A 16,961-nucleotide genomic window follows, 5' to 3' on the forward strand; every position below is an offset into this window, starting at 1 on the left:
GTAGGAAATGGAAACAACTCTACCAACTTATGAGGCTATATGCCGTGGTTTCGGGTTTTCTGAATCCAGGATAGGCATTTGAAAAAATCTATTAAGATATCCTGTTAAGATTATTTTTGTACAATCGATGATAGTGAAGCATTAGTAGTGTGCTTGTATTTACGCACACTAAGACGATTATTACATATTTTTATTCTTTCTTTTTTTTTACTTTTATAATATAGGTTGGTAAATGATCTAATGGGTTATGTGGCTGGATACGCTATATATATTAGTACTGCCCGTATACATTTGTGCTGTATAAAATATTACCCATCCCTTACATCACCAAGTCGCCACCAACTGGTGGAGCTAAGATGTTATTTCCCCTGTGACAAGATGTTATGCTATGCTAAGTTATGCTAAGATGTTATTTCAAACCGGAACACAACAATAGGTACTAAGCATTGCTTGGCTGTAGAATATGTGATGAGTAGGTCACTTACCCAGGCGTGCATGCCTGAAATCCTACCAGCAATAATAATACCAAGTTCCCAAATAACATCTGATGGCGCTTTCGTCTTTTTGTAAATTTGATAAAATAATTTTCATTCGATCTATTCAACATAAGAGTAAATATATAATAATATAGTATATTTGGTTTTTTCAATTAGTTTTAAAGATGTCATCTGTATTAATCAGAAAAAATATTTTAAATAAAACAATATTCGCATGTAATTTAGATAACTAGAGTAATATCCTATACAGATATTTCTTCAGAAATGCTGTCATAACGAAAATCGGATAGCAATACATCATTAAATACAAAAACAATTTAAAACGCCGTACACTGTAAGCGACACAATCATGAAAAAAAAATCTAAAGGTACTTTTAGATTTATTGTTTAAAGTATAATCGAAAAACAATTCATATTTTATAAACACAATACTCGTATCTCAAACAAAGGTTGGTTTTAAAATAGCTTGGCTTAGACGTGGGAACAAGCGTTGCAGAAATATGAAGTAGTTTACAAAACAAGAGTCGACCACGACACACGTGGTAGTGTTGACCTTACCACACGTGAGGGATCACCTGTGCTAAGTCACAATAGAGTACATATAGTACGAAACAACTATGATGTAGCATCGGCAAATTCAATAATACTGATTACTGCCGATTTATACAACCAATAGAAATAGCTCCCTATCGCGCCATTCGACGATATTCGTCGCTATAGATTCTCGAATCGACGTGTCAAATTGACGAATATATTAGATCATATGATATTATAAATTATTAAGTTTGTGTAAAGATCATATTCACATAAAAAATAAATATTGATAATTTGGGATAACGTACTTAATTCGGATGTGATCGGTTTTACGAATTTTGCCGATGCCACATCTAAGTTGTGTACTATACAATGTTTTCATTGTAATTATATCTCGACATTCACGCGCCAGAGAGTTTTCGTGTGAAATGGACGTACAAATACCTACGTACAGTATTTTTTATTTAATTAGGTATGTATAATTTCATGAACATTATAAAGATACTTTTATATTAAACTTGTGATATCAGATTGAACGTCATCGAATAAAGTGGTTTGTATTTGATGCATATCGAGTTCGATTTTGTTATTAAAAATACAGATATAAATTTCGAATGTAAATCATTCTGTTATCAAATTTACAAAAAGACGTAAGCGCCATCAGATGTTATTTGGGAACTTGGTTCTTTATTAGATTTAAGTTATAGATATTATAGTACGCAAGTATATGAATAAATATATATATATATATATATATCTATATATATATATATATATATATATATATATATATATAGTAAAATAAAGTATAGTATAGTTTAGGTGCTCTTTCCAAAGTCTCTGTCAGGTGGGAGGACAATCTTGAACAAGAGGGATTAGACAAAACAAATGGCTTTACGTGCTTGTTCTGGCACAGGAACATATCAACGCCAACGTTTTAATGCTAAACTGAAATTAGGTTCAAATTCATCTCTGCCTTTTCTGAAATATATTTCAGTTCGTTTAAACAGCAGACAGGATATGCCGACAAATGGACGAAGTCGTGTCTCGTCAGTTTTTCATAACAAGTTTTTTGGAAATTTGTTACCACGCTTTTGCGCTTTTAGTATAAAATTACTGATAAAGATAAATTAAGGATATAAAAAACTTAATAGTGTTTATCCGGTATTGAATCTAAGGCATTCGTTCAAAACCCGTGTGGCCTATCCACTAGGCCTTCCATAGACGACGACACATACATTCCACGAGGTCACAATACAAACGTAAACAATGATTATCAAGAAATAACGTAATATTAAAGTCGCTGAATACGCATCGCTTCACGTTCCCAACGTAACTATTACGTTCAAACTGCGCATGCGTCACGGAACGAGTTTCCACGGACTTGTGATAATGGGACACGTGCCTCCACCACAGGTAATAGATGAATCGCAATAAAAACGCATTAAAGCCGTTTCCATAAATAATAATCAAGCAGTTTATTGGTCGTTAAATTGACTTTTGTCTTGAATACCAATAAAAGCAAAAGTTACGTTGGTAAAACTACGCTTTATCAGAACACGTGCAAAAATTTTATGTCATGTACGTAATCTGACAACCTACGGCTTATCTTTTTTTTAAAACTTTTTAAATTATTATTACAATGTCCCAACTCAACCTCAATAGTCTAAAAAATTATAACAAATAAGTAGCAAGTACAAATACTATTGTTTCCGTACTCCTTGCACTCATAACTACGTACCTACCCTATCTCATAATCTGATGGGACACTAGATTGGAAACAAATCAGATGTAGACGTAGGGCTGTACTTACTTTATGAAACACGGAATTAAAGCAATGGCTACTTTCAAAGATATTCATAGTCTAGTTGAATACCAAAAGATGACGGACGATGTAATTTTGGAATAAAACAACAACAACAGCCTGTAAATTCCCACTGCTGGGCTAAAGGCCTCCTCTCCGTTTGAGGAGAAGGTTTTGGAACATATTCCACCACGCTGTTCCAATGCGGGTTGGTGGAATACACATGTGTCAGAATTTCTATGAAATTTGTCACATGCAGGTTTCCCCACGATGTTTTCCTTCACCGCTGAGTACGAGATGAATTATAAAGACAAATTAAGCACATGAATCTGCGGTGCCTGCCTGGGTTTGAACCCGCAGTCATCGGTTAAGATGTACGCGTTCTAACCACTGGGCCATCTCGACTTAATCAATTACTAATTTTGGAATAAGAATTAATTAATTACTCCAATTTAACTATATTTTACAAATACAGTTACAGAAGTATTTTCTTTACATTTTAGAATGTATTATTAATGACCTAAGCCTGTACTCTTGTTTATTTCCCCATTGATACTCTATGTTGCAAGGGCATCAGGTATAGGCTCTATGCTTTGGATACTCTATAGCTGTCACTTCTGGCGAACTGTCAAATTATATAGAAAAATGACATTATATAGGATAATTGAACTCTTGTCATGATATAGATTTAATTAAACTCAGTAAAATAACCCATAGACAATTAGTTACTTTCATTAAATAGTTATAAATATTCCTAACACATAATCAATTCATAATATTTCATCGTTATATGAAAAGAGTTCAGTGTTTATTAAAAAATATGTTTATTTTATCGCTTAATTCAGTCACTGAAAGTTTATTTAATCCATGACTAATGTATTAAACAATATATGTATATGACGAACATTCGCCGGTTACGCTTTTATCAAATTGAAGGAAAAAATAAAAAGTCAATATGGCATTCATAATTTACTTAAATTTGCATGAAATATATCAGTAACGCTACCTGCGTCACCGTTACTTAATGAAACACGCACATGTGTAGGTACCTACATGCATTTCGTCGTTACGTCACCTTCATCTAACATTATATATACAATTGTTATACGTATTTATTTTTGTTCTTTTGTTATTGAATCTTTTCATAACAGACTATATTGTATCAACTGAGTATTTAATTAAATATTTGAATGTATTTGTTTAAAGACGTAATATCTTATTGTGTAGCCAATGTAGTCAAATCTTTTTTTTATATGTAACAAGGTCTCTGCGCTTTGTAAGAAATAATAACCTCACTACAAACGTTATGTCCCTTGAACCAGAGTTACACTGGCTCACTCATCCTTCTTACTGGAAGACGTGGAGAAGAGAAATATTAGTTAAGTATTGTTGTTTAATAAAAATCTGGAGTCAATAGTCAAAATAGTTGTTGTTAATGATTAATTAATTTTTGAAACACTTGCTAAGCATATTTAGATAATGACGTTAATTTCGGTGGAATATTGTGAGCAGTTCTCGGAGCCAAAAAGGGAAAATCAGCTTACCGACGACTTGTTTAAACAATGTCAATGAAAAAAAGATTAGCTGAAAGAGCCGCATAACATTATTTATTTATTTTTTCAATTTTATTAATTTTATGTTTTCAATTTAACATCACCAGATTTCGATACCGCGTATCAAATCAATTTCGACGAATAGAATTGAAGATTATGCAAGGTTATTCTAGTTCAAATTCAAAAATATTTTGTGAAAGATCAAGTCTATCTATATAAATATTAAGTTTAGAAATAATAAATTTCGAAACTCAATATTTATTTTGATGTTTTGGTTTAAGACTGAACTGGCAACTAGAAAATTCACTGGAATATAGTATTGTGACTTGTAGATATTAACAGCATGAAATTAAATAGGTAGAGTATGGGCAGACGGCCCTTGGTCGGAATATTAATTTTACTCTTAGGAGCGTTTTCAGCAATTAAATGCAAAGTCACACAACAGTTCCAAATGTAGATTCAATCAATCGATAAGAAACAAATCATTAAATACATACGTAATGCTAGGCTTTTATTTTACTCTATGTGTATGTAAATAGGCATTTCATTTAATGTAATGATTTTTTATTATAGAACCGAATAAAGATATTTACATATTTATTATGTGTGTATGATTTATGTATGAAAGATGTATAATGTAAGAATAAAGACTTGAATGGACGCACTTTCGTAAGTGAAAATCTATAAATACCGTTAGAAAGGATGTATTCGTATATCGTATATTATACGAATACGTTGGTATATTCAAACGATATGTTATGTGTTTGTGTGTGTAAATATTTTTGTTTAGAAGAACATACCTCCTAGATTTTTCGTATTATGAAAATACATTAAGATATTATCGTCTCCAAAATGTCATTACAAGTTGATAAATGTAGTGTTATCTCTTGTAAGGGCATTTAATGGGGAGACAGTTCGTAAAGGTTGGATAAGACGAAATAAAACATGATATAAATGGTTAAGTATTGTTTGAAATGTATTGGCTAACAACAAGATGACCAATTGAACAATAAAAAATAATTTCTGTACATTTGCATGTAATAAAATTGTATATGAAGGCCCCGGCGAGATTCGAACTCACGATCTCCTGTTTACTAGACAGGCGCTTTAACCAACTAAGCCACGGCGCCGATGTATATTACTATTAAATTATTATACTACAAGTTCTTTTTAGAGTAGCCTCTTTACGAGACTTTATTATTAATCTCTTTACATTTTACTATAGAATTTTTGTCGATCTATATTTATTTATTTTATTTTTTTATTTTATGTTGTAGTATGGCGGACGAGCATATGGGCCACCTGATGGTAAGTGGTCACCATCACCCATAGACAATGAAGCTCTAAGAAATAATAACTATTCTTTACATCGTCAATGTGTCACCAACTTTGGGAACTAAGATGTTATGTTCCCTGTGCCTGTAATTACACTGGCTCACTCACTCTTCAAACCGGAACACAACAATACTGAGTACTGTTATTTGGCGGTAGAATAACTGATGAGTGGGTGGTACCTACCCAGACGGGCTTGCACAAAGCCCTATCACCAAGAATTATGTCGGGATTTATTTGTATAGATTTGTTTGTATTTTTATCATGTTTATTTCATTTCTTTCTTCACAGCCTTTAACTATCAAGTGTTATTAAGTTCGTACGGTTTCGACAATGTGGTATTTATTTTGGGTCGTAAATACCAAAATATTTAATTTTTTAGGTAGGCTTTAGTCTAGCTCCTCATACTCTACAGTGTATTTGTTTTTTTACGGCCATTTTTTAGTTGTTGTCGATGATAGCGAGATCAAACCCAAGCAAGCACCACTGAATATTCATGTGCTTCATTTGTGTTTATAATTCATCTGTGAAGGAAAACATCTTGAGTAAAACTGCATGTGTCTAATTTCATAGATTTTAGAATTCTGCCACATGTATATTCCACCAACAAGCATTGGAACAGCGTTGTGGAATATGTTTCAAACCTTCTCCTCAAAGGGAGAGGAGGTCTCGTTACAATCTATGTTTGCGACTTAAATATATTAAAATAATAAAACATTGTGTTGCATGTCTTCGTTCGCGCTTATAAGTATTCTCCATGTAGAAAACAGATAGTTCTGAATTATACTTGCACTATAATAATTTAAGGGTAATATATATCGGCGCCGTGGCTTAGTTGGTTAAAGCGCCTGTCTAGTAAACAGGAGATCGCGAGTTCGAATCTCGCCGGGGCCTTGATAATGTATATTATTACAACATATATAATTTATTTTATTAATGAAAAAGAAGGTCATCATCTTCCTCTATCCCAATTTTATTTGGGGTCAGCGCAGCGTGTCTTCTCCTTCCATACTTCTCTGTCAGACCTAACCTCATAAGAAACGCTGTTACTTGTGAGATTAATGAAAATGAAGATCAGTTGTAAATATTCTGTATGATTTACAATTTTTAATATGTTTAACCGAGACTTATCTTAGAAACCTATAATTATAGAAAAAATCTACCCTTAAGAGTGAAATTTGGGTGGAAACGTTTTATTTACTCCGTACCTATTAATGTTTTCTCACATGAAACCGTTTTTAGTGTCTATTTTTTTATTTTATAGAAACTATACTTTTTATGCGCATTCCCCTAAGTAACTAATATATAAATGCATCTAATGCTCGTTACAATCTTTGTTTGGGACCTGTTAATATGTTCATTCGTGCTTTTAAGTATTCTCTTTGTAGAAGTCTTATATCTTTAAAATAAACTTGTAGTATAAAAATTTAAAGGTAATACACATCGGCGCCGTGGCTTAGTTGGTTAAAGCGCCTGTCTAGTAAACAGGAGATCGTGAGTTCGAACCTCGCCGGGGCCTTGATAGAGTCTGTTATCAAAATATATGTATCAATTATTTTATAAATGAAAATGAAGATCAATCGAAATAATCACTATGATTTAAAATTTTCAATATGTTTATCCGAGACTTATCTTAGAAACCTATAATTATAGAAAACATCTACCCATAAGAGTGAAATTTGGGTGGAAACGTTTTATTTATTCCGTATTTATGTTTTCTTATATGAAACCGGTTTTAGTGTCTATTTTTTTATTTTATAGAAAGTCTACAGTGTATTTCTTTTTGTTCGTCCATTTTCTAGCTGTTGTCAGTTATCAGTGCGTTTCGTGGAGCCGTCTTGTCTTTCTGTTTCTATATATTTTAATATGCTCATTCCTCAAAGTAACTACTATATAAATGCATCTAATCCTTTTGGTGCAAAAAGCTTCATCAAAAGTATAACACCTCGCCTCATTGCCTCCACTGGTGACAGGAGGGCTGGTTCGTTTTTTTTTCCAGAGGATCGGAATTGCGATTCAACGGGGAAATGCTGCTAGCATTCTTGCCATCATTCCACGCGGTCAAGATTTATACAGTAACTAGTTTTAGTTAATATTTGTATATGTTTAAGCATTTAATGTTATTAATTCTTATGTTAATATATATTACTTAATCTCTAATCCTGGTTACAATCTGTGTCTGGAATTTGTTGAAACGTTCGTTCGTGCTTGTAAGTACTCTTTGTAGAAGACAGACAGTTTTAAATTATACTTGTAGTATATAAATTTAAGAGTAATATACATCGGCGCCGTGGCTTAGTTGGTTAAAGCGCCTGTCTAGTAAACAGGAGATCGCGAGTTCGAATCTCGCCGGGGCCTGGATGGTGTATGTTACATAAAATATATATCATTTATTTTATTAATGAAAAAGTAGATCGTCATTGTCCTGCTTTTATCCTAATTTTATTTGGAGTCGGCACAGCATGTCTTCTCCTTTCATACTTCTCTGTCAGACGTCACCTTGCAAGAAACGCTGTTACGTGTGAGATAAATAAAATGAAGATCAAGTTGTGAATATACTTTATGATTTAAAAATTTCAATATATTTTATCCGAGACTTATCACAGAAACCTATTATTATAGAAAAAATCTACCCATAGGAGTGAAATTTGGGTGGAAACGTTTTATTTACTTTTAAAGAAACTATATATTTAAATGCACATAATATTTGTTACAGTCTTTGTTTGGGATATGTTGAGATGTTCGATTCGATTTCGATTCGTGCTTGTAAGTAATCTCTTTGAAGAAGACTGATAGTTTTGAATCATACTTGGAGTATAAAAATTTAAAGATAATATACATCGGCGCCGTGGCTTAGTTGGTTAAAGCGCCTGTCTAGTAAACAGGAGATCGCGAGTTCGAATCTCGCCGGGGCCTTGATAATGCATATTATTAAAACATATATCATTTATTTTATTAATGAAATAGAAGATCAATTTAAAATATTCGTTGTGTTTTATAATTTTCAATAGGATTTATAGGTATTTCGTTTTTAGATCTACTTAAAAAAGAATGGGGCTGACGCTTTCATTTTGTCTTTATCCGAGACTTATCTTATAGAAAAAATCTACCATAAGAGTTACATTTTGGGTGGAAAAGATTTAATTTATTCCGTATTAATATTTTCTGATATGAAAACGATTTTAGCGTCTATTTTTTTTAATTTTATAGAAAATCGGGAAATATTTTGAAAAGTGGTTAAATGTGTTCAACATATATTAAAACACGAAAACAAATTCATTTAAAAAAAAGGGGAAAACATGCAATATTGTTTCAACGAATGATGATGTATGTACTTCAATTTTACATATACATAGTACTGCTATGGATTTATATGGACTTTTATCAGCTTCCCTTCTGCGTATTGTAAATCAATTTACTTCAGGCTTCAACATGATACTGCTGTCCACTGCTGAATATAGGCCTCCCTAAGAGCGCGCCACTTTGCTCGGTCCTTTGTTTTCCTCATCCATCTTCTACCAGCGATCCTTCGAAAGACGTCGGACCAGCGGATCGGAGGTCGCCCTTCATTACGCTTACTTCAGGCTTAATCTATATAATGTTGGTAACAATATTTCTAAAAACACTATTTTCGCTTTTAATAAGCATATACATGTGTGTGCACCCAGTGCCTCAAAATGGGGTAATCATATTTCTCACTAAAAATCGTTAGTATGAATTATGTTTGGTGTAATATATGTTTAATGTAGACAAATGTTTCAAGCTGGTGTATATTTATATATATTAAATATCATAAGGTGAGTATACTCATAATTAGTGACTAAAACGTGAAGTCAACAAGATACCGTTATACGGCAAATTGCTTATGTTGTTTATTTGAGAAATAAATTTACATCCATATCCTTTACAACAAACCAAATATTTTAACCATCAGATGGTATTTACAGATACTTTAAATAACATTACTTATTTTTCTTCGGACATGCCATAAATATACATTATCTATTAATTTGTTTATAATGTACAGTTGCAGTTATGTAATTCTTGCATTAATTTTCTTGTTGGTTCACACGATTATACACTGATAATTAATAGTCTTTTAGTATGTGTATTTAAGACTATATTCGTCAATAAATTAATTTTCGTTATTTATACATACTTAGATTTTATACATTAGTATATAAATTACCTAATGGTCGATAAGGTAAGGGTAATCTGCATGCACCTCGGTGTCCATGGGCGGTGGTGTATTTCAGTATCGCTAAAATGTTTCCTGTACACTGATGTCTGGCCAGTTTTTACCGAGTCGTTGTTGACTCTAATTGTTTTTTTTTTTTATTGAATAGGTTGGCGGACGAGCATATGGGACACCTGATGGTAAGTGGTCACCATCACTCACAGACAATGACGCTGTAAGAAATATTAACTATTCCTTTCATCTTCAATGCGCCACCAACCTTGGTGACTATGATGCTATGTGCCTGTAATTACACTGGTTCACTCACCCTTTAAACCGGAACAGAACAATACTGCGTACTGTTATTTTGCGGTAGAATATCTGATGAGTGGGTGGTACCTACCCAGGCGGGCTTGCACAAAGCACTACCACCAAGTAATTGTATCTGCTGGGATACAGATATAAGAAAAAAAAATATAGTTAAAGGTTCAAAATGTTTGACATTTGAAAGGCTTACTCGCTTTATTTATTGCGGAACAACATTTATTACAAAAAGAAATAATTGAAATGTACGATAAATTATTGAATGAATTTATTTTGAAAAAGGTGTCAACGAAGTTATGGCAACAGGTACAATACCTGACGAATTTTAGCAATAGAAAAAAATACATTTGTCGCGATTTCTGTTAAGCGAAGAGGCCAACAAAAATTCCTTATAGTAGTCATTGTATTATTTTCCTACAAATGAGGGATATTTTTTCTATCACTCTGTATTGAGTAAATAACCGTTAAAGGTATGACGTATATTTTCTGAACAGCGGGCAATTGACCACTTGCGTCACGGTTCACTCACCACCTCGATATTTACGTTATTTTTTACGGTTGCCTTCTTTGTTTGTTCACAGTAACTCATTAAAACAATAAGCCTTTTATATCTGATCATTTAACAACGGAAAATTTGCCTTCTTATTTTAAATAAGAAGGCAGAATTAAAAGTTAGCTTTTAAAACTATGGCTTCACACGGTTACTATGGTGATACTAATTATACTACAGAATATCTTTATACACATTTTTTACAGTTTTTCAGGCATTAGACGATATAAACCGCTATGTCCCTGCATTTTAAATCAAATATCTTCGAAAATAGTCATTTAAATTAATTGCTGTAAAGGTCGATGTAAAACAATATTCGACGCAAAATGTTTTTAAGGTAATTAATTGGATAGGGATAAATGCAAACACTCCACAATTAGCCATTATTTAAAAAAGGGATAGAAAGTATGTTATCTCTAGAAAAAAGACTTTTGTAGACCTTTTTAAGACGTACATTATTCTATTACTTTATTTTGATATATATATCGTAGGGTTCAACCAGCGTTGGCAATGTAAACGCAAAAAAAAAGTTATTTACGACACCACATATATCTCTCGAATCACACTTTTATTTAAAAAAAAAACCGTATTAAGACACTTTGCGTAATTTTAAAGACCAAAGCATACACAGGGACAGACAGACAGCAATAAGGATAGCACAGCGCAAGCATGTAAAATAGAAAAGAAAGGTGTAGATATACTCGCATTTTTAATAGGTATTATTTAAAAAAAATAATTACTTATTATTATTAAAATATACCGTCTCTCCCTCTTCATAACTACAGAAGGGAGACAGCTCATCTCATCAGCCATCATATCGATGGACAAATATATATATAAAAAAAAAATACAAATATCGCTAATAGAAAAAAATGTGATCACATCAATCAGCTACACGATAAATGCATTTGTGTTTATTTAAAATATTTGACGATTATAACAAATACGAATAAATATGAGCAGTTCACCTCCTTATCATCGCGTGATATTATGACGTAGAGCTTTTGTGATATATTTACTGATACGTATAAAAATTGTTAAATTTTTAACGTCACGAAAAATTATCACTATGATGAAAATAATCCTAATTTTATTTACGAAATAATAATTTTGGCGTTAAACTAGTTATCGAATGTGATAAATGCTTGACGCTAAAATTGTTTTGACACGTATGTACTTAAAATAAATCTGAAAGCACTCCAGTCGTGGTCTTGCAATATTTTAAAAATAAAGCTATTCGATTTTTAAATATATTGCCCGGTAAAACGTTCAGATGTGATTATTGATTAAGGTACATACACTTTAATTAAGAAAACGTGTTATCCAAAATGGCGGCTGACTTTTACCCTCAGTCGAGACGAAAATCTACCTACCCATCAGACTACCCCATGTATTTCAATTATAGAAAAAGGGTTATGAGAGTTTTTGTTGAGAGACTTTACTTTTGATGCCCCCTTGATTACTCGAATGATTATGAAATATATTTCTAAAATATAAAAGATTTTTTAAATGTGTTTTTTTAATTGCCAGTTTTAAATAATCACAAAAAGATTAAAAATAATACGCCTATCCGTAAAATCATAATTTTTTATTTATATATATAATGATTATTAAAATAATAGAACTCGATAGCTTTAATTATTATTTATACTAATAGTATAAATGCGAAAGTAAGTGTCTGTTACCAGACACATTTAGTAAATTTGGTGTGAAGATAGTTTGAGTTAGAAAGTGTGAAGATAGTCTGGGGAAGCATATAATATATACAAACAGAAAATTTCTTTTAATTCATCTCTCTCAAATCCAAAAAGGTAGGGGCGAGGCTAAATGATCTACAGACAAACTTTTATGAATTTCAGCTAGATTTTTATACGTTTGTAGTTATTATAAGGTATAGCTAATCTTTGTTAAATAGTCTATTGCCAATTAACATTAATATTACTTTGACATTGAGATAGAGTAGAGATCTGACATATAGAGAAAAATATAGGCAAAAACAAGCGTAAAGATATTTATCATATAAACATATTTTTTTATGGTATATGTTGGCGGACGAGCTTATGGGTGACCTGATGGTTAGTGGTCACCATCACTCATAGACAATGACGCTGTAAGAAATATTAACTATTTCTTACATCGTCAATGTGCCACAAACCTTGGGAACTAAGATGCTATGTCCCTTGTGCCTGTAGTTACACTGGCTCACTCACCCTTCAGACCGGAACACAACAATACTGAGTACTGTTATTTGGCGGTAGAATAACTGATGAGTGGGTGGTACCTACCCAGACGGGTTTGCACAAAGCCCTACCACCAATTAAAGTAACTGTAGAGATCTCTCATTAATTATACGGGCGTGTCCTATGACGTCAACCGGAACGTAATTTCGGTATTCAGCTGAAATAAAATACCACAGAGACGGGATACGCAGTTTGAGGTGCGAAATGAAATATTACTCAGAAATTCGTTACTGAAACATCCGACGATAATCAACCCATTGATTACTGTTGTAAATTCATTATCATCATTCCAGGAACTGGAGTTACCGCTACTGGTTTTATATTGGCTCAATTACACCCGGGAATCGCTCGATTATACCGGTCAGTACTAGAATGATTAGCGACACATAAACACATTGTTGAAAAAAATCGCTGTAATATGTAAAATAAGTAAATATCATCTTTAAGTAAAGTACTGTAAGCTTCTTGTATCTTCTTTTAAAGTTATGAATGGTTTTTTTTCAGAATGTGTGGTGCTATATAAAACCTACATAAAACATATACCTGTCGATGTAACGCAGCTCTGAGGTTTTAATATATTAATTTATGTTCCTGCACTGCGAAAGTTTTACATGAATTACAAATATTGACGCGACCGAATTTCATATATTTTTAAAAATCGATTCAGAATAAAAAAACATTACCCTATGAGACGTCTCAATTGAAGAGAGTTCAGGCTAGGGATCAATGACATTAAACACTTTTTCAGACACAAGAGTGTTATCACTGTTACCTTCCAATCTTCGAGCTGCTATTGAGAAAATATAGAAACTTTGCGTTGGAATAATCCGCATTCTTTAAACTAAATCAATGAGGCAGTCAAAGATATACAATGTACAGAACACGTCATCCAACATCGGGATCAAACGAATACTTACAGCCTATTGTATGCTATTCATCAAACCATTTAAATCTGATGCAATAGGTGACTATTTCATTGTGGATCAATTTAGTTTAAAAAACTTCCATGATCTTTTTTTAATTTTATTGCATCGTTAAATGGCCAGTTTTATTGCGCAATGTAGTTTCGTTTGTTTTATATATCTAATGTGATATAATTCATTTATAATGGTAAATTTACCGTTTATCAACATAAGAATTAATAACATTAAATGCTTAAATATATACAAATATTAATTAAAAATAATTGCTTTAATTTAAATCTTGACCACGTGGAATGGTGGCAAGAATGCTAAAAGTGGTTAATGGACTGTACGAAATATTATCCATCCATTTTGTAAATGACAAAAAAGCGTGGAATTAATACCTGGTGACTTGCATGTAGGATACCTTACATACATATATAATTGTATTTAACTAATATGATTGTATTTTTTAAATGTTGAAAAAGAGTAACTACAGAGTTTGTTGCCGGTTCTTCTCGGTAGAATCTACTATCCGAATCGGTGGTAGCTTCACTTAATTGTTAAATGACTATTTAAAAGTGCTTGTAAAAGTCCACTTGAAAAAATTATTTTGATTTTGATCCATCCAGTGCCACTAATCTCGGGACCCAAGATGTTCCATGACTTAGATACATTGGCTAACTCATCCTTGAAACAACAATATCAAACATTTCTGCCGGCTACTGGATCACCGAAACGGGACTGCCCAAACCCAACCGCCAAGTGTAAATCACTTCAATATATTCTAATAATGAATACCTACTCTTTATTACAATGTAATGATTACTATTATAAAGCTTAGTCATTCCAAATTTAAATTTTCTTTTTTGTTTTTTTTTTCTGAATATTTTGTTTTATATGTTTTAAATATAACCTCTTAGTAATGTTTTCTTATCTATGCCAAATAAATTTAAGTTTAATATTGGTATTTGGTATCTGTGATATGACAGGCTATTTTTTAGATTTTTTATTGAATATTTGCGGAAAATTGTATAGACAATATACTTCATATGTACTTTATTGTTTGAACATCACGTTTTCGTCCTCGTGTTTTCCTTTAGCAAGTCACTTAGAACAGTACAGATTCTTAAATGACGACGCAAAATGTGTAGTTATAATCACGATTTAACAAGTGTTTCAAGTTAAAAAATTTCCATCATATTGATATAAATAAAAAACTGGTATACATATACCTAGTTGACTATTAAGAGTAATTTTAATGAGAGTATGTCATTAATAATCATTACATTATGATAATGTTGGTGACGGCATAATACATGTTGGCAACAGAAAACAAATATTCTATTTTAAGATGTAACTGTCAATGTTGTGGTGATTCCGTATTCTTCTCCGTTCTTCTTCTTAAAAAAGAACGGCGGCCCGTGTCGGCTTCACACACGGACATAAGCTTTTTTTAATATTTTTTCCGACAACAATTTTTTTGTTTCTTTTTTACGACATGTTTAACAATTGTCGTACAATTTCAACTTATTTAAACAAAAACCTTAATCAATTATATACCTAAACCTTCCTTATGAATTCCTTTGTCTGTTAGTGAAAACCGCATGATAATCCGTTCAGTAGTTTTGGAGTTTAACACGAACATACAGACAGGCATATGCGGCTGCGGTACTTTGTTGTATAATACGTAGGGATAAACAAAAATAAAAATTAAATCAATCTTTGAAATTACAAATTTTCCATTATTGATTAATGAAAAACAGAACGGCCATGACAGTTACAAAATGGTTGAAGATGTTCGAAAACAGAATGAGTTTATTTGCCCTAATTTCGCAGTAGGCCAAACCTTGACCTGCCATGTGAGTCGCTATGGACACTGAAGTATACAACTTTAACAATTTTGAACAAACTTACATATAAACAACGACACCGGCACAGGTGCATATTATTAAAAAAAAAAATTATATGATATTAATAAAATTTCACCCCTATAGCTTTATGGAATGATGTAGCTTTCTACCAGAGAAAATAAATAGAGAATCATTAGCCCAATAAATAAATAAATTTTACCTCTTTATAATTTTAGTAGTCTATACTAAGTCTGCCGAAGAAAGACCACAGTGGCATGCATATGGAGACGCCGATGATGATGATACTAAGTCTAGACTATATATAGATACATATAGCCAGAAAAAGCATATATATATATATATATATGTGGGCAGCTAAAGGAATATTTCTGTTTTTTGATAGTGATAATCTCAAAGTCTACTAGGCCGATTAAAAAATGCCTTTTTGCGTTAAATAGCTATTTATTGGTAAGTTACTATTTAGTCGGCGGTAGGGCTTTGTGCAGCTGTAGTCATTTATACCCTAGATTGATAGTGGGGCAGCCCTTGACCTGTGCTATCGGTCACCATGGAGACTTTGCTACAACAATACTGTACTGCAAGAAATCATAACAAAACAAAATCTTTGATGAGATATAATTTAAAAAAAAATCTGGTGTATATATATAAATGTACATATAGTATGAACGCAAATTAATGATTTTATAGAGTAAAGCTTAGAAAAAGATTGAAAGAGTTTTTTTTCTTTTGTTAGTCTAAGTCTAGTAGAAAAAATGAAACTAATTACATTTATATCAATTAATATTATAATTGTCATTAGTTCGAAGTGTTTGTACTTTTGATAAGTTTCAAGGTGATTTTTATTGTTTCATTTTATGCATATATGTGTAAAAACTGAATATAATTTCATAAGATATTAAACCTTCGGCTTCGAATTGAGACGATCGCCGATTTAGGCTTTTACTTCGGTTTAATATTATTAAAAGTAATTCCAATTACTGAAAGGAAAATGTAATTAACATATACACGTTACAAGCCTGCATAAACATTGAGCATTCGTTTAAATACTCTTAAGCTCTGCATGTATCGCAAGTTAAATGCACTTCCAAACAATGTCGGTAGAACGCATCTGCGGTTCATTGAACTGTAAGGTAGGGAGTGAGAGGAAAATTCCATTGTTGCAACCCTCTTGTTT

The 16,961-nt window shown here is 32.1% G+C and overlaps 5 non-coding genes across 5 annotated transcripts; 4 read left to right on the forward strand and 1 right to left on the reverse strand.

Moving 5' to 3' along the window:
- Positions 1-5,444: 5,444 nt before the first annotated feature.
- On the reverse strand, positions 5,445-5,518 carry Trnat-agu. Its single transcript has one exon. It is a non-coding gene; the product is annotated as a tRNA-Thr (tRNA).
- Positions 5,519-6,540: 1,022 nt separating this feature from the next.
- Positions 6,541-6,614, forward strand: Trnat-agu. Its single transcript has one exon. It is a non-coding gene; the product is annotated as a tRNA-Thr (tRNA).
- A 551-nt stretch (positions 6,615-7,165) lies between these two features.
- On the forward strand, positions 7,166-7,239 carry Trnat-agu. The gene has a single exon. It is a non-coding gene; the product is annotated as a tRNA-Thr (tRNA).
- Positions 7,240-8,004: 765 nt separating this feature from the next.
- Trnat-agu lies at positions 8,005-8,078 on the forward strand. Its single transcript has one exon. It is a non-coding gene; the product is annotated as a tRNA-Thr (tRNA).
- A 484-nt stretch (positions 8,079-8,562) lies between these two features.
- Trnat-agu lies at positions 8,563-8,636 on the forward strand. Its single transcript has one exon. It is a non-coding gene; the product is annotated as a tRNA-Thr (tRNA).
- The last annotated feature ends 8,325 nt before the right edge of the window (positions 8,637-16,961 follow it).

This window comes from Vanessa cardui, chromosome 19 (assembly GCF_905220365.1).
Source record: "Vanessa cardui chromosome 19, ilVanCard2.1, whole genome shotgun sequence".
Classification (NCBI taxonomy): domain Eukaryota; kingdom Metazoa; phylum Arthropoda; class Insecta; order Lepidoptera; family Nymphalidae; genus Vanessa; species Vanessa cardui.